Source organism: Eriocheir sinensis, chromosome 3 (genome assembly GCF_024679095.1).
Source record: "Eriocheir sinensis breed Jianghai 21 chromosome 3, ASM2467909v1, whole genome shotgun sequence".
Taxonomy (NCBI): domain Eukaryota; kingdom Metazoa; phylum Arthropoda; class Malacostraca; order Decapoda; family Varunidae; genus Eriocheir; species Eriocheir sinensis.
The window spans coordinates 11,307,196-11,325,597 of NC_066511.1; the positions used below are offsets into that span (position 1 = coordinate 11,307,196).

The 18,402-nt window shown below is 44.4% G+C and overlaps 1 protein-coding gene across 1 annotated transcript in view; it reads left to right on the plus strand.

The window, feature by feature from the left end:
* The window catches only part of LOC127005057 (protein artichoke-like), a 106,518-nt gene that overhangs the window by 1,186 nt on the left and 86,930 nt on the right, over nt 1–18,402 (plus strand). The gene's annotated exons all lie outside the window — the stretch shown is intronic.

An 18,402-nucleotide genomic window follows, 5' to 3' on the forward strand; every position in this document is an offset into this window, starting at 1 on the left:
CAAATGCTTAAACTAAATAATTGCGAATATATCAGAAAAAAATTGCGTTGAACTTCCAAAATGTTTGTATACTCGCGTTTTAGGTTATCAAGAGAAATATTGTGTTGACGTGTATGGCGTGTGTGTTGACGTGTATGGCGTGTGTGTTGACGTGTATGGCGTGTGTGTTGACGTGTATGGCGTGTGTGTTGACGTGTATGGCGTGTCTGGCAAACCCGCTGAAAGTGTGTGCGGCTGGCGAACACCCGGGACATTAATCAACGTTGCTGTACGAAATAGCCCTTAGACGAGTACGACCATTGCCCAGTTAGCGTACTGCATAACACCCTGCACGGATACTAATGGAACAAACCATGGCATGCGCTGGGTTGGGTACTGCTGATGCTGCCCACAACTGGTTGCTAACTGGCCATTTACCTTCGGGGCATGCTAGGCTATACGCGTCCCTTCCGCCTTTCTTCGCTCCACCTAACCCTAGACAAATTTTGAGTGTACGTAATATGTGTGTGTGTGGGTTTGGGTGTTCAATCTCCTACCCTGTCGTCCCCCACATCTTTTCTAGCCCTTGGTGATTGCCTAATTTGTGTGTCTCCAGTGCCCATACACACACCTAGCTTGTATAAATGTGTGTGTGTGTGTGTGTGTGTGTGTGTGTGTGCGTCATGCGAATCAAACTCATGTGCAGATGTAATCTTCATTATGGCGGTGCTTCAGGGTGGTGGACAGGCTGGGGAATGTAGGCTGTGCGTAGGCTGCAGTTTGGCTGGGATATTGTTCTCCGTCATTCTGTTATACATACTCACGATTCTCTCCATGATATCTTTTCCATTGAATTCTTAATGCTACTTCCGATCACTACGTATGTTGGTGGTAGGATGGCGTCTCATCTTCCGCTAAGTGGCTTTGGGTCGAGGTGTTACGTTGGACCAAATATATAAGGACCTCTACTCACAGGCGTGAGGGAAGAAAATCCTGTCTCCCACCACCATGCTAAACAGTTGCCGAACAGCCCTGCTGGTGCTGGAAAAGTGTTATTTGGCATTTTGTGACGTTGGGCTGAGAATGAACGGTGCAATAAAAGTAACTCTCATCTTTATCTTAGTGACAGGAAACCCATATGACAAGGGAAGGAAAATAATGTAAGATACGACCACGTTGAGGACATTTAATAACGAGTCATAACGTAGAAGCAAGCATGATTGACAAGCTCTATACCTGCAGCAGCTAGCCCATGTACCGACAAGGGGAGGAGGAGATGAATGTATTATGTAACCGCGTTGATGACAAGTAACAAGGGCTGGGTACACCACACGTCCTCGTAGCTGTGTCAGACGGCAGGTGTGCAGGCAGAAAATGTTACCTGAGGCAGTGTATGCCCATCTTCAACACATGACCTCTTTCCCTTCACGTTTCTTCCTTTCCGCTTCTCCTATATTGTACGTTCATCTTCTCGCATTCCTTCACTCCTTCCTACGCTGTCTCCACCTAGATACATTTTAGGGCAAACTCCCCACCGGTGCAGGGCGTTGGCTCCAGGATGAGGTGGAGGTATATAACACATGCTCACGTCTAACCTTCCTCGCCCCCTGAATTTCAATAGCCCTCCAGTGGTCACCTGATGCCGTCTTCCCCCTTTTTTCAACCATTCAAAGGAAGAACAAGAATCGCACGTATAAACCCGTCTTCAAGTGACAAAAAAGATGGGCGGGAGGTGGTCACTTGCTGCCTGTGTGGGGCCTCCTGTCTCATCACTACCCTTTTTAGGAATGATGGTTGGGTGTACGAGAAGACAGCTGGATGAATAAATCGATAGATGGGTAATCGGAAATATGGCTTGTATAAAGTGTGGCAGTTCTGGAAGACATTTTAAACTCGGCATCCATGACCGTAGGTAACTTTTTTTCCATCAATTTCCTCAGCATGAATGTATTGGGTGGACGAGTGGATAAAAGCCTACATTGGATATCGTTGTTCCGTTGGTGGAAAAATAAAGAGTTCGTCAGTATTAAGTGTGTGCGTGCGTGTGTGTGTGTGTGTTTGTGTGAACGGCTAGTCGCTAAAAGGAGAGCAACCCTTCTTTGCCATCACCGACACCGAAACACAAACATAAGTTCATTCACATCACCGTGACGGACGGGAGCAGTGGGTGGAGGAGGGGAGGCAGGTAAAGGGTGTGGTGTGGCCTTGCTCTCGTCCGCACTACTTTGTTCCTGAGGGTGGAGTGTGTGGAGGAGCTGGCGGATGAGGGGATGAGTGGATGGGTAGCGTCGTGACATCGTGATTATCCATCCATGCCGTGTGTTCAAAGGCGAGCGTTGAGGTGGTTTTTGAGAGCATTTTCAGCACATTCGTGAGGGCGTGTGACTCTCCTCCGTGTCCTTCAGCAGCACCTCAACCTGTCCGAGTGGTTCCTGTTCTTTCCCTCGCTCCCGTATATACAGTTTGTTTTGATACCAGCGTTATGCGAGAGACTGTACTACATGATGACCGTAATGCAACAACAGTGATCATGTTTGGGGCTTTTTTCATATTTACAACTTGAGCAATAGCGTCGGATACGGTACAAACGAATGCATATTATAAGCATTGTAGCAGTGGTGGTATATACTTTAGTAGTAGTAGGAGTCATAAAAGTAGTGGACTTAAATATGCAGCCGTTGGTAGAGGTATCACGTTTGGGTCGTCTTCATAATCTCCGTGACTTGTGCAACAGCGTCAGATACGGTATAAATGCATGAATAGAAGCAGTAGTGCAGGTAGGATTGATAGTGACAATAGTGGTGGTAGTAGTAGTAATCATAATAGTAGTAGACTTAACAATGGAGCTCTTGGTAGTGCGCCACAGACCAAAGTGAGGACGGAAATCGGGCTGGAAGGAGAGGAAAGTGAAGCTGAACATAACTAATGAGCCCCGCCGAGGGACGCCCGAGGAAGGGCTCTAATTGCTCCCCTCCGGCAGGTGTGGAGTCGTCGGCGTACCTGGCCGCCTAATTAAGGGACGCTCAGGAATGAAAAGATAACCCTTCGTAACCCTCATACATACGTTACTGTCTTACTTCGCCTGCTTTCCTACCTACCACAGAGAGAGAGAGAGAGAGAGAGAGAGAGAGAGAGAGAGAGAGAGAGAGAGAGAGTTATTCCCCTATTTTCTGAATCTAATGTTTCTTGCCTGTCTGTTGCCTGTATTACTTCCTGACTGACTGACTGGTTTTTTTTATAACTCTCTCTCTCTCTCTCTCTCTCTCTCTCTCTCTCTCTCTCTCTCTCTCTCTCTCTCTCGCAATATATAAATGAATACATACATAGGGCAAATCAATAAGTAAGTAGATACAAGAATGATTTAAATAAATAATACGTATTGAAAGGAGAAAAAAAATCGGATTCTTCTCCCTTAAGAAACAAGTTATTAAGAATTGAGGTCACGCACAAATATACTCTGTCCGTGAAGCAATAAGAACGCGGTAGTAGTGTGTGTGTGTGTGTGTGTGTGCGCGCGCCTTACCTTGCGGCCTTTTCTTATCACTGATGTCAGGGTGAGAGAGAGAGAGAGAGAGAGAGAGAGAGAGAGAGAGAGAGAGAGAGAGAGAGAGAGAGAGAGAGAGAGAGAGAGAGAGAGAGAGAGAGAGAGAGAGAGAGAGAGAGAAGGACATTGAAAGGAGAGCGTGGGATTCAGCGTGGGAGGTCATTTGCAAGCTGTTCGTTCATTGCTTTTGTGATTTGTTAGTTTCTCGTTGTTTCGTTAGTGTTTTTTTTTTTTTTTAGTTTTTGGGATTTTTTCTCTATTTTCTATCCCTTGTTGATGGTGATACTTTTGGCGTGCGTGTGTGTTCGGAAAGGGGTGGGTCACGGGGTAACTCAGCATTGTTTTATGTTTTACGCTTATTCATCTGTTTAGTTTCTATGATTTATGCTTTCTTTCTGTTTACTTTTTTTCAGTTCTTCATTCGATCCTTTACTCACTGGTTTGATTCTTAGCCTTAGCGTGAATGGAAGCAGTATGTCGGTGTGTGTGTGTGTGTGTGTGTGTGTGTGTGTGTGTGTGTGTGTGTGTGTGTGTGTGTGTGTGTGTGAAAAGCCGTGGTTTCCTCTCCCATACCTCCCCCTTTGTCATTTGCTAGCCGAACCACCCACCGCGGCACACACACACACACACACACACACACACACACACACACACACACACACACACACACACACACACACACACACACAAGCAAGCAAACACACTCATACACATTCTTCTCGTTCTTCAATCCTCTCTAGAAAATCAAGCACACAATTTTGAATATTCTCTTCAGAGGGTGCTGATTCGTTTAGCGGTCACACACACACACACACACACACACACACACACACACACACACACACACACACACACACACACACACACACACACAGGACATATGTGACAAAAGCCTCTAATCTATAATCTTGTCTCAGTCCTTTCAAGATTATGTTCTCATTCAATACACAATAAGTATCAAAGCAGAGCAAAAAAGAAAAAATATATAAAAATGCTGTGTTAGTGTTTTTTTTTGTGTGTGTGTGTTTCTGTGTGTGTGTGTGTGTGTGTGTGTGTGTGTGTGTGTGTGTGTGTGTGTGTGTGTGTGTTTTGGTCATGTGTAATTAGATTTCCAACTCCATTGGTCATTCTAATTTCTTTTCTTTCTTTTCCTTTCGTTCTCACTTTCCTTCTTTCTCATCCTTTTTCTTTATTCTCTCTCTCTTTGCGTATTCCAATTTGCCCAGTCGTTCTTTTAAGCGCGTGCGTGCGTGCTTGTGGGGGTGGGGGGAGGGGGGGGGGCTCCTTCGCCACTTTCCACACGTTTGTCATCGCGAGACAGTGATTGATCGGAGCGACGCGTGAGTAAGTTTCTCCAGGTTAATGACGGCAGGCGTTCGAAGGTGTGTCTTTTCTCACCTTGTTTATTGACGGACACCTGTAAAGCGGTGGGAGGAATAACAAGGAAATAAGTCGCGACGTGAAAGTTTTAACCACCGTGATTTTGTGATTAGGTAGAGGAAGACTAGTGATTGGTTGGCCTCAAGTTTCTTTTTCACATCCTGATTTTTATACACGTCGTTGCGTTAGAAGGATGGTCTCAAAAACGCAGGAAAGCAGTCATCATGTCGAAACTTCAACCTCCGAGATTTTGTGATTGATTTTCAAGTAGAGGAAGAGTTGTATTGGGTTGGCTTGAAGTTTCTTTTTCACAGCTTGATTTTTATACACGTCGTTGCGTTAGAAGGATGGTCTCAAAAACACAAGAAAGCAGTCATCTTATCGAAACTTTAAACTCCGAGATTTTATGATTAGAGGAGGAGTTGCAATTGGTGTGCTAAGTCTCTTTTTCACAACTTATTTCTATACACGTTTGTGCGTTAGAGAGATGGTCGTAAACACAAGAGAGTCATTATGTCAACGCTTTAACTACCAGATTTTGTTATTAATTGTTAAATAGAAAAAAGAATAGTAATTGGTGTGTTTAACGTCACTTTTACACTTTGGTTTTATTTTATACAAGGATCTGTGCGGTAGAGAGTTGGTTATAAAACAAAGGAAAGCTGCCATCGTGTCTTAACCGCTCAGATAAAGTGTAATGAAGTTAAGGCGAATTAATAACGGGTAATTAAATGTCGTTCTCCACGCCTGTTTTATTGTCTCACACCTGTACCTTAGAGCGATGGGCGCCAAACAATGGAAAGCACTCAGTCTCCATGGGAAAGCCATAAAGGGCAGAGGTGTTTTATCGTTGAGTTGACTAAAAGTAAACCGTGAACAGTTCGACCTTGTAGTCTAAGAAAGCTTCAGCGAGGCATTTGTTTTGGGGGTCCAAGTCGAGTTGCCAAACCCAAACCTTCAGGAGCAGTGACAGGTACGCTTTGTTTCAGAAATTGCTCTTGTTGCTGTTGTTGTTGTTTCGTTGCTCTTCACGCATCAGCTCCTCGGCGTGGGAACTTGCACCGTGCGTGTGTATTGTGGAACAGCTGCGAAACGATGCTTGTAGACAGAACGAAGGCATGATGGCCTCGGAAATAAGCACGTATGACGCTATTATTTTCATTCAGTAAACTTCACTTTATATATATATACTTTGCAGACTATCCTTTCTACATACCTGTTAAACTTCACATCTTTTTAACATGACGAAGGGCAAAGTTTTAAGAGGTGCCGAGATTACGTAACGCCCAAACCAGGTCTTTCTTTGTTCCAGAGACTCCTCTAATTATACTTGTCAGCTTTTCTTTCCGTACACTTCTCTATGGGGCAACGTAGAACAATACATTCTTTTTAGGTGTTGACAAGCTACGTGAACCAAAAATTCCGCAATATCCTCACCAGCAGTCTTGTTTTGCTGACTGCTCTTCTGAATTTGCTAACTGCATGCCTCCCTCCCTCCCGCGGCCCCTTTACACACGACTTTTTACTCTAGGTCATTCCTATTCTATCCAAATCCCTTATGCAAGAGTTAGCCAGTATCTTCATTCTTTCATCCCTTCCGCTGGTAAACTCTGGAACAGCCTTCTTTCGTCTGTATTTCCTCCTACCTACGACTTGAGCTCTTTCAAGGGGATAGTGCCAAGACGCCTCTCCATCCGAAATTGACCGCTCTTCTGACGTCTCGTTGTTGTTGTTTTTCTTTCGTTGGAGCAGCGTCTACCGGGCTTCTGGGTCATTTCCTTTTTTTTTTTTTTTTTTTTAACTGCCTCATTTGCTGTAAAAAATAAAATACTGTAGCCATCTTCTACACATGGAAGGTGTCTGCTTGCATGTAGTGACTCAGGAACCATGAACTCGACAATAACCTACTTCGACCATGCACACTGACTCCTTATGGCCTCACTGGTAACATCGAAACCCTGCTCATACTCCGTTAGGTGTTATATACATCTCTGGCATTCTCTGGTTATTTTCTTACTGCAGTAATATTGGTGCATTACAGGCCAGGCAGATGGTGTTTGGTAGAACCCCGACTCTTCTCCGCTCATTATTATATCCTCCTGTTAAAATAATCGTCTATTACAGGCAGAGATTGGTTGCGTCTTGACAGTCTTGGCAGTCTTAAAAATCGTGAAGCTGTGCGAGGCAGATGGTGTTCGGCCGCACCCATCCGACAGGCCCCAGCGAAGAAAAATAATTGGCCTATGTGGCGAAAGTAAAAATAATTGTTGATAGCACACAGTGACAGCCTCAACGACAGACTTACGTAGCGCTAAAAGCTCTGGCGTGGGGAGGAAGAGTTGAGAAGCTTGGGAGCGGCGTGGAGGCGTATCATACTGACGACCACCACAAATGCGGCGACGTGAGCAGCAGAAGAACGTTGGCACCAGGCCCGTGACAGCTTCAGTGTTACCTGTAAATATAAGAAAAAAAGAAAGTTATATATGAGTTCCAGCCGGTGGTTGTACATGCCAAACAAATGGCGTCAGTATTTTTTTTTCTTTTAGTATAGAGCTAAGAACGGCTTTATTTTCGAGTTTAATAGCCCGTGACCACTGAACAACAACAGTAGCAACAATAAAACAACAACAATAGCAACGATAACAACAATAACAACAACTACAGCAACATGATATATCCAAACCGCGCCAGCCTTCACGATCGACTTAATGCTATTTTTTTCTCTTTTTTTTGTCCAAGGTTTTTGATGCAATTTGCCAGTGGTCGTTGGACATTCGTTTTCTACTTTTATTAAAGCTCGGAGGAGGGGGGAAAGGAGGCGATCTGCTCTTGACTGAAAATGACGAAGCAGCCGTAGAGCATGAAAAAGTGTAACATTATAGCACCTCAGTAACAGACAGAGCTACGTTCACTTTGCTCTCCAGATTCAACAGTCTTCTTATTCATCTTGCTGCTGCTTCATAATAAAACCTCAGCTACAAATTATACTGCGTTCTCCGGGTTCTGTTAGTTTTTCTTCTTTCTTCTCCAAAACAGAAAAATCGTTCTCGAGGTGCTGCTATATAGTCCTTGTACTTTTCCTTAGCTCCTTCAGACCCTCGGCGATAGACCAGACCTATACTACTTCATTCTCGAGGTTCTGTCAGTACTTTCTAGTTTTCTCTCTGTCTCTCCATCAAAGTCACAGCGACGGACACACTTCGTTCTCAAGATTCTGTTAGTGTTTTTACTTTTCCTTAGCTCCTTCAGACCCTCGGCGATATACCAGACCTATACTTCATTCTCGAGGTTCTGTCAGTACTTTCTAGTTTTCTCTCTGTCTCTCCATCAAAGTCACAGCGACGGACACACTTCGTTCTCAAGATTCTGTTAGTCTTTTTACTTTTCCTTAGCTCCTTCAGACCCTCGGCGATAGACCAGACCTATACTACTTCATTCTCGAGGTTCTGTCAGTACTTTCTAGTTTTCTCTCTGTCTCTCCATCAAAGTCAGAGCGACGGACACACTTCGTTCTCAAGATTCTGTTAGTCTTTTTAGTCATCGTATTTTGCTTACTTACAATACTTAGCTCACGAGACTGGTGTATTATTTATCTCCTTGCTCCTTCATGGTGGTTTGGCGCGTACCTGCACTTCGTTACCAAGGCTCCAACTTCCTACATATACTTTTCTCCATAGCAAAACCCCATTGGCAAACTAGTTATTCGCTCTGGATGGCCTGCTGTCTGTCTTCGTATTCATCTTCACGCCAAAATGCAAGCCTCAGCACATGCCTAAGAGTCACAAGGCTTCGGTTGGTATGGGAGAATCAGTCAAGAGAATTCCCGGCACACCTCTAGGCTCCGATAGCATCTTCTTCCGTCCTTGCTCTTCCAGGCACCTCGGCACATACCTGAGGGCCAAACCATCGCTTCGGGAGGAGAATCAAGAGTCAGAATGTCCGCGGCACCAGCCATCTGCCGTGCTCTGAGCGTTCCCGTTGTGGCTGGAGTGGCGGCGGGCGGCTGGTTTAGTTTTTCCTGTTCGCCCGCCTCGTACTGGCAGGCCACGCAACATAATAAGCTACATACATACATTAAATGCGTACTGCTGCCGCGGAGGACAGCTGGCGTGGCGGTTAGTCCCCGTGACACTGATACCAGGGTGAGGCGGGGGAGGATGGTAATGGGATGGACAAACCTTTGGACCAACTCCCACTACTCCCTCGTTTCTTGTTTTCTATTTTCTTATCCTTCCCTTTTTCCTTCGTTGATAACTGGGTGAGGCGAGGGAGGATGGTAATGGGATGAACAAACCTTTGGACCAACACCCACTACTCCCTCGTTTCTTGTTATATATTTTCTTATCCTTCCCTTTTTTCTTCGTTGATAACTGGGTGAGGCGAGGGAGGATGGTAATGGGATGAACGAACGCCCTCCACTTCCTCGTTTCTTATTTTATATTTTGCTTTTTCCCCCTTCCCTCTTTTCTTCCTTGATAACTTGGTGAAGCGAAGAGAGGTTAACTGACACCCAGCTCATACTTTCACCTGTTATTTTTCTTTTCCTTCCCTCTCTTCGTTTACAACTGGGTGAGTCGGGGGAGTATGTTAATAAGACGGACAAACACCTATCATATATTTGTTTCTGTCTTATATTTTGCTTTTTTTTTTTCCTTCCTTCTTTGATGGGTGTGGCGGGAACGTGTTAGCAAGTAAGATGGACAAACACCCATCGCGTACTTGTTTTTGTTTTATATTTTGCTTTCTTTTTTCTTCCGTCTTTCCTCCGTTGATAACTTGGTGAAGCGAAGTGAGATTAACAGCCACCCAGCTCATACTTCTACCTCTTTTTTTTTCCCCCTTTCGTCTTTTCTTCGTAAATAACTGGGTGAAGCGAGATAGTATGTTAATTAGGTGGACAAACACCAACCCAATACCTTTATCTGTTTTATTTCTTTTCCTTTCTTCTTTTCTTCGTTGATAACTGGGCGAGGCGAAGGAGTATGCTAATGGGATGGACAAACGCCTACCACTTCCTCGTTCCTCTCTTTATTTTTCCTTCCCGCTCTTCTCCAGCAGTGACCGCATCTTGACCCATTTGTTGTTGTTAGGTTTAGCCCGTGACCGTGCGTGCGTGTGGTGCTGACTGGTGTGTGGTGCTGGCTGGTGTTGGTCAGCGGAACGGTTTAGGTGTGGTTTGTGGCGTGAATATTTTCGTTTCGTTGTTGTTTCACTTCAGCGCCGAAATAAAATTGTAACGGGAGATGCGTGTTTAGAGAAGTACCTCTGAAAACACTTGCCTCCCTATATAATTTTGATTTCATGCCATAAAGTCTACATACACGGCACATGTTGAACGATCAAGTAATCCACTGTTTTTAGCCTTAATTCTCAATTTTACTAAGACTTACAAACCTCGGAGGGATCCAACAGAGGAAGTTTATGTATGATTAAAAACCAAAGTTTCAGCTTCCTTCATAGTTTGACCCAGTAGCCTTGGATGTTGCTGAAGTCAAAGTGGTGGCTTCACTGCGGTCGTGTTGCGAGGTGGTGTTGGTGTTCACGCTCCTACCAGTCAGTCCTGTCAGTAACCTGTTCGATCTAGCGCGCCACGGAAAGACAGGTAAACAAGAATCGCAGGTAACTTACGTATATACACACAGGTGGCCAGCCGACTGATAGCAGGAAGCAGTTTACGTGTATATGTGCACCTGCTGAGTTTTTTTATTCGTTTGGTTATTTGGTTATTCAATCTTTTTTTTTTCATTTTTGTATGTGTTTCTTTTCCTACTTCCCCGTATTACTATTGTTGTTCTTCTTCATCGACGTTTTCTTAGTTTTCTTCTTCATGTTCTTAATGTTACTCTCATTCTTCTACTACATATAATGACTGTCATTCCATTCATCTCGCCCACAAAAGTTCATTAATCATGTTTAACGCCACTCGTGGGAAACAAAGAGCAATTTTGTAAAACCAACACATTCGTTCAAATTTCGTGATTCTCGTCTGAATGGAGAGAAAGCGTTCGTAACTAGGTATGCTGTGTGTGTGTGTGAGAGAGAGAGAGAGAGAGAGAGAGAGAGAGAGAGAGAGAGAGAGAGAGAGAGAGAGAGAGAGAGAGAGATGGGGGGTGGGGGGGGCATGGACGTTCTTCAGGACCACCATCACTGCCGCCATTACTCATTCACCACCACCACCACCACCACTGTCATCATAACCACCATAACCATACCCCCATTCAGCCTCTCAAGTGAGCCAGCCCCATCAGAGAGAGAGAGAGAGATGGGTGGGTAAAGGGAGAGATAGATAAATAGACAAACCCACAATAGTGTTTGCTGGGAGCGTTAGTTAAGTCAGTCTACAAACCATTAAGAACATGTTTTCCTATCAATTTGAAAGCCTTAAGTATAGTCAGTATTTTCTCGTCAGCATCAGTTTAGGGGAATGGGTGGCGTAAGGCAACATTTTTTAACCTTCCCCGGCCCCCACACCCCTGCACTTAGGTTTGGGCAGCCACGCACCCTTATAATTTAGTTACAATGACTACATTTACTACAGTATTATGGAAGAAAGAGAAAATTATGTTGTGTGATTAATTTTCTTTATTCCCAAGTACTACGGAATCGAAGACGTCATTCGTATGTAAATGAATTCAAAACAGATCAGGTGGCGTTGTCTTAACTTAGGTCGGTATTTTCAGACGCTTCCGACTCTCACATCAACAATCCCTTGAGGCCAAAAGGAAAATCAGTCTGGTTCTAATAAGTCTTTTTTTAGGTTCATGGTACAGAATTAGGGTCAAACTACCACCAGGGTCATAAAAGTACCCCTGCAAATACCCACATATCCTAGGAAAGCCTTGTCAATTATGTGTACTTGAGCGCAGAAATGTTTAAGAATACGGCCATATATAAGACCCACATTCTCAAACATTTCGGGGCATACACAGTACACACCGCATGTGGTAAGGCTGTCGTAGAAGTTGTGGGTATTTCCATGAATAGTATTAAGAGCCTAGTAATATTTCGACAAGGCTACTGCAATATGAACGTGAAAAAACACTAATAAAAGCCCTACTAATCTTCTTTTGTAGCCTTTGTAAATTTTTGTTGTGAGAGTCGAAAGCGTCTGAGAACACATGTGTAGCCTAATTTTCATAACATGTTGCGCTGTATACATGGCTGACGTCCATTTACATTTAGGAGTAGTAGCAACTCAAGAATTTCTGGTGGGACGTATAGAGGGGTTGCACGTGACGTCATCAGCAGCGATCAGCTGATCACTTCTCAGCTGCCCCGCAAAGGCCCGCCATTTTGGGAGGCACATATTTACCGCGAGAGCTCCTCAGCTTTTCCCCGCCATGTTACTGTGTTGGTGTTTGTGTTAGTGGCCAACCTATTACTGTGTTGGTGTACGTGTGTGTTAGTGTCCATCTATTACTGTGTGGGTGTGGGTGTTAGTGTCCATCTATTACTGTGTGGGTGTGGGTGTTAGTGTTCATCTGTTACTGTGTGGGTGTGTTAGTGTTCATCTGTTACTGTGTGGGTGTGGGTGTGTTAGTGTTCATCTGTTACTGTGTGGGTGTGTTAGTGTTCATCTGTTACTGTGTGGGTGTGGGTGTGTTAGTGTTCATCTGTTACTGTGTGGGTGTGGGTGTTAGTGTTCATCTATTACTGTGTGGGTGTGGGTGTTAGTGTTCATCTGTTACTGTGTGGGTGTGTGTGTTAGTGTCCATCTATTACTGTGTGGGTGTGGGTGTTAGTGTTCATCTGTTACTGTGTGGGTGGGTGTGTTAGTGTCCATCTGTTACTGTGTGGGTGGGTGTGTTATTGGCTCATCAATATATTACTGTGTGGGTGGTTGTGTTATTGGCTCATCAATATATTACTGTGTGGGTGTGGGTGTTAGTGTCCATCTGTTACTGTGTGGGTGGGTGTGTTATTGGCTCATCAATATATTACTGTGTGGGTGGTTGTGTTATTGGCTCATCAATATATTACTGTGTGGGTGGGTGTGTTAGTGTCCATCTGTTACTGTGTGGGTGGGTGTGTTATTGGCTCATCAATATATTACTGTGTGGGTGTGGGTGTTAGTGTCCATCTGTTACTGTGTGGGTGTGTGTGTTAGTGTCCATCTGTTACTGTGTGGGTGGGTGTGTTAGCGTCCATCTGTTACTGTGTGGGTGGGTGTGTTAGCGTCCATCTATTACTGTGTGGGTGGGTGTGTTAGTGTCCATCTGTTAGTGTGTGGGTGGGTGTGTTAGCGTCCATCTGTTACTGTGTGGGTGGGTGTGTTAGTGGCCCATCTATTATTGTGTGGGTGTGGGTGTTAGTGTATCTATTACTGTGTGGGTGAGTGGGTGTTAGTGTCCATCTATTACTGTGTGTGTTAGTGTCCATCTATTACTGTGGGTGTGGGTGTTAGTGGCCCATCTATTACTGTGTGGGTGAGTGGGTGTTAGTGTCCATCTATTAATGTGTGGGTGGGTGTGTTAGTGGGCCATTTATTACTGTGTGGGTGAGTGGGTGTTAGTGTCCATCTATTACTGTGTGTGTTAGTGTCCATCTATTACTGTGGGTGTGGGTGTTAGTGGGCCATTTATTACTGTTACTGATAGGTGCTACACTGCCACTCGCGGTAGATAGACAGGGGCTGCCAAGTATAGGTCAGTGGGCTTTTTGCGAACCCCTTACGTTCTTTTGTTCTTAGTAAACACAGCCCGGGGATGCCCGGGGTTAAATTAGTCATATATTCATTGTTCTTATCATCAAATATATCTTGAAGTTTGATAATAAATGTATATACTGTATGTCCATCTTCATTTGGGAGCCTAATGGATAGTTATATAACGAAGCCTAGCCTCACTGTCCAGATTTGTTGCATAATTTTATTCACTTAGATTGTGTTATGAAGACGGGAGGCACGGGCCAGCCATCATCAGGGGGCAGGGGCTCAGCTGATCACTCTTGCCTCCCAAAATGGCTGACAGTTGTTTTTCCTAAAACAAAAGCGAAGCGGTGTGACGTCAGTGCAACCCCTCTATAGGCAATCCTCGCCTCCTGAAATCGGTGCCGGCCGCTCGAACCTGTTACAAGAAACCAGCTCAGGCCGAAGAATAGCGCTCCCGTAACATTATATCTTGGGTGCAACATAATCTGACCTTCGATTCACGGCGCCCCATAAACCCACTTTTGCGTTCGTTCGACAGGCTTGGCGGGTTACTCTCATCTTCTCTTCTCACTCGTCTTTTTTTGTTTTGTCGCTGGTGTTGTTTTGTTCTTGTTGTTTGGAAAATATTATCGCCTTTACCACGGCCCCTTAACTACGGTTCTCTTCTTCGTTTTTTTTTTTTTTTATCCCTCGTGTTTCGTTTCGCTACTTTTTTATTCTTCTATAACTATTCCTTGGTCTTTTGTTCTCTTTATGACATTGTTTATTGATTTTCCTTCACTTCCTTTTTGTTTCTCTTCAACTTTGCATGCTATCGCTTCTTATAATTATATGAGTTCCTCAATTTATATTCGTCCGTTTGGTTCCATCAGTACATGTGAATTAATCTTTTTATATTATGCTATATTTTGTTCAATTGATTATCTCTTCCTCTCCACCTACCATAACCTAGTGATGATCGTTATTATGATTACGATGGCATTGATGATGATGGCAATGTATAGGTGGCCAAGACTGCAACGCTACCTGTTTTTTACTGGGGCTTCAGAGTGGCCATGCAAGGTGAGATTTGAGAGCCCAGTCTGTTTTCCTGAGCGCTATTTTTGTTTCTGCCGTTATTGTGATGATAATTCTGGTGATGGTGATGGGATTGTGGGCAAGGTCGAGAAGTATGGGTCTGCAGCGGCTCGTATTTCCCAATGAACCTTCCTAGCACTCAGGCAGGGCAAAAGTTAAGGACCCATTCTGTTTTCCTTACTTAACCTGATGATGACAATGTTGGCGTGTCGGGGAATAGCGGCTTTGCAACAGCACCTATTTTCCTTTGAGGCTTCGGAATGCTTATGCAAGGCGGGGGTTGAAGGCCCAGTCATTTTCCCCCAGTCCCATTGTTGTTGCTGCCGCGGGTGGTGCTGGTGCTGGTGCGTGTGGGCGAAGTCTTTCATTCAGTTCGACGTTGAGGCAAGGAGGGTCTTGTGAGCTGCCAGCCAGGCCCTCTGACGTCACCGTGCAATGGTTTAGAATTTTAGACAATGGAGGTGTGGGCGGCGGAAGAGGCAGAAAATGGGAAAATTATGTATTGTTACGTGGGATATTCTCTCTCTCTCTCTCTCTCTCTCTCTCTCTCTCTCTCTCTCTCTCTCTCTCTCTCTCTCTCTCTCTCTCTCTCTCTCTCTCTCTCTCTCTCTCTCTCTCTCTCTCTCTCTCTCTCTCTCTCTCTCTCTCTCTCTCTCTCTCTCTCTCTCTCTCTCTCTCTCTCTCTCTCTCTCTCTCATAACCACATTGCAAGTAGAAAAAAAAGAAAGGCCTTAACGGGACAACAGTTCTTTTTCCCTCACCCTTTTCGTGTTGCAAGGTTATGGTAAGTGTGTGTGTGTGTGTGTGTGTGTGTGTGTGTGTATGTGTGTGTTCCTATGCACATATTTCCAGTGTTCGCACGCATACATGATAGGTTAATGTGGGAGAGACTACAATATGCACACCTGTGAACGGATGAGTGGATGTGTTTAGAGGCGGTAGAGTACAGGGGTGGACGGGAGCATGTGAGGTGGATGTGTGTAAAATAACATGTATCGGAGTGGGTAGTGATGGAATAGGTGGAAGAGTGGGCAAGTGGTGTACAGCAGATGGGTGGGATGGCAGGGTGAGTGGACTGTGATGGGTGGGTGGGCAGGCGGAGTAGTGGGAGGCCAAATGGCGTGTGTTTACCGAGTGGAGTGGGAGGATGAGTGGAGTGTGGGTGGGTAGGGTTGGAGGATGAATGGGTGGGTGTGGGCGCAAGTCGACAATAATGGGGTGTATGGGTGAATGGGATGAGTGGGCGAGTGGCATGTGGGTAGTGAGGAGATGGGTGAGGTGGGCGGCCCGACGTACAGCCTGGGAGGAAAGAGAGTTGTTGGGTAGGTGGGTGGGTGGGTGGGAGTCAGGAAGCCACTTATGTAGGCCACTGTGTTAGCTGGTATGTGGTCGCCGCCGCCGCAGCCACCACCACCACCACCGCTCCTAGCCCGTGTCCAGACTCAAGGAAGGGGAGGGTGGGGTGGAGAGAGAAAGAGAGGTGGAGAGAGAAAGAGGGAGAGAGTTGGGTTGGTGTCGCAATGCTGCTCATACCGCTGTTGCTGCTGCTGCCGATGATGTTCCAGCTGCTTTCCACTACCCAAGCTTTCTGTAACCTCCTTTCGTCGAATAATGGCCCCCTCTGTATAGCTGGTTGTCATCCCCTTCCCCACTCCTCCAAACTTTCATTAGTCAATTGGGTTTGCTTTCGTTGCTATAGTCATCGTTTTTAATTTTGTCACAGATGAGAGAATAGCTGTGTGGGTTTAGTGGTGTTGAGATTTATTGTCATGTTGGTGATCCCTGAATTTGTCGTGATTTTTTTTCAACGAGAAGATTCGCCCAGCCGTAACCTAATTGCCAAATATTTAACGCTCTTGACATTCTTTTTACGACAAAATGGGGCAAAGGCTTGGCTATATGTATGAAAAATATAGAGAAATGACCCCAGCATGATGCCCCCGGAAAGAAAATAGATGCCAAACTTAGGTAGAGAGGTGACGTGATACTCCCTTACAATTTTTTTTCATCATAGCAAGAAGCAGATACAGTAGAATATGTATTATGGAAAGAAAAACATGCTAAAAAGGAAATATCAAAATTTAGGTACAGAGGTGTCCTGATGCTCTCTTGCAGAAAGGATTTGTCGTAGCAAAGAGCATAAACAGTAGTAATAATACTTATATACTGCTCAAGACGTTTGAATGAAGATGTGTCTGTGGTCTCTCTCTCTCTCTCTCTCTCTCTCTCTCTCTCTCTCTCTCTCTCTCTCTCTCTCTCTCTCTCTCTCTCTCTCTCTCTCTCTCTCTCTCTCTCTCTCTCTCTCTCTCTCTCTCTCTCTCTCTCTCTCTCTCTCTCTCTCTCTCTCTCTCTCTCTCTCTCTCTCTCTCTCTCTCTCTCTCTCTCTCTCTCTCTCTCTCTCTCTCTCTCTCTCTCTCTCTCTCTCTCTCTCTCTCTCTCTCTCTCTCTCTCTCTCTCTCTCTCTCTCTCTCTCTCAGAGGTGGTGTCTTAAAACATGTGCCGCTGAGAGAAGCAGTACTCGTCCATGGCACTGTCTGGGACTCCTGAAAAGAAATGTCCGTAGGAGGCGTGCAAACTGTATTACCCCATACATAGTCGCTTAAAAGAAAAACAATGTGCCAAATATAAATATAATAAAAATAATCGCATTCGGCCTTGATGTGAGATAAGAATTAAGAAGTAGGTCATGTTTCCATATGAATACTAAAATAAAAAGACACTTACTGGTATAGACAAAAAAAAGGTACTTAATAATGTTTGTATAAATCATTTTGTTTTTTCATATACATTTATTTTAGAATATGTATATTTATGATGCACAGCCTACGTAAACGATTTGAGTAGGATGAATATGGTAGTCTGGAAAGATGATTAATGATGATAGAAGTTTGTATATTCCCAAGATTGAAGGGTACACGCACACCTAATACTAAAATACTGAAAAATATTATTGTTAAAAAGAATGTCAAGTATGCACAAGAGTGACTTAAAACTGAAACTGTTGGGCGTTAAATAGAAAATGTTTGGAGTACTTTGCATTTTTTCTTCGTTAGACAGGATCGACGCCTTGAATATATAGTGACTTTATTTTACCGCGAAGGAGGCAGCTCAAGGGCAAAAAATAAAACAAAAAAGGTACAAAAAAAGCCCACCGGCGCTCATTAATTATTACTCTCATTTTTTTTTACAGTAGAGGAGACAGTGCAAGGGCGTAAAAAAAAAAAACACATATGAAAAAAAAAAAAAACGCTACTTACTGCTCCTAAGAGAGTATGTACGGGCCATCCTTGCATGTACGTACGTAGCTATGTATATCCGGAAGGAATGTAGGGCAGATGCTTGTAAGTGTGTGTGTGTGTGTGTGTGTGTGTGTGTGTGTGTGTGTGTAGGAATGCCTGTGTGTACCAACTCGAGGTGTCCCGTTTACGAAGCGGTGATCCTGACCGAGTCCGCGAAGAGAAAGTTTTATTCTCTCTCTCTCTCTCTCTCTCTCTCTCTCTCTCTCTCTCTCTCTCTCTCTCTCTCTCTCTCTCTCTCTCTCTCTCTCTCTCTCTCTCTCTCTCTCTCTCTCTCTCTCTCTCTCTCTCTCTCTCTCTCTCTCTCTCTCTCTCTCTCTCTCTCTCTCTCTCTCTCTCTCTCTCTCTCTCTCTCTCTCCTCTTTAATGATTTTTACAGTTTTGAGAGTTTGAATACAAGAAGTTCTCCTGATCTTCAATATTACTTGTAGTTGATGTTGTATAATATTAGTTGTGCATGTGTTGGCTCAGCTTTC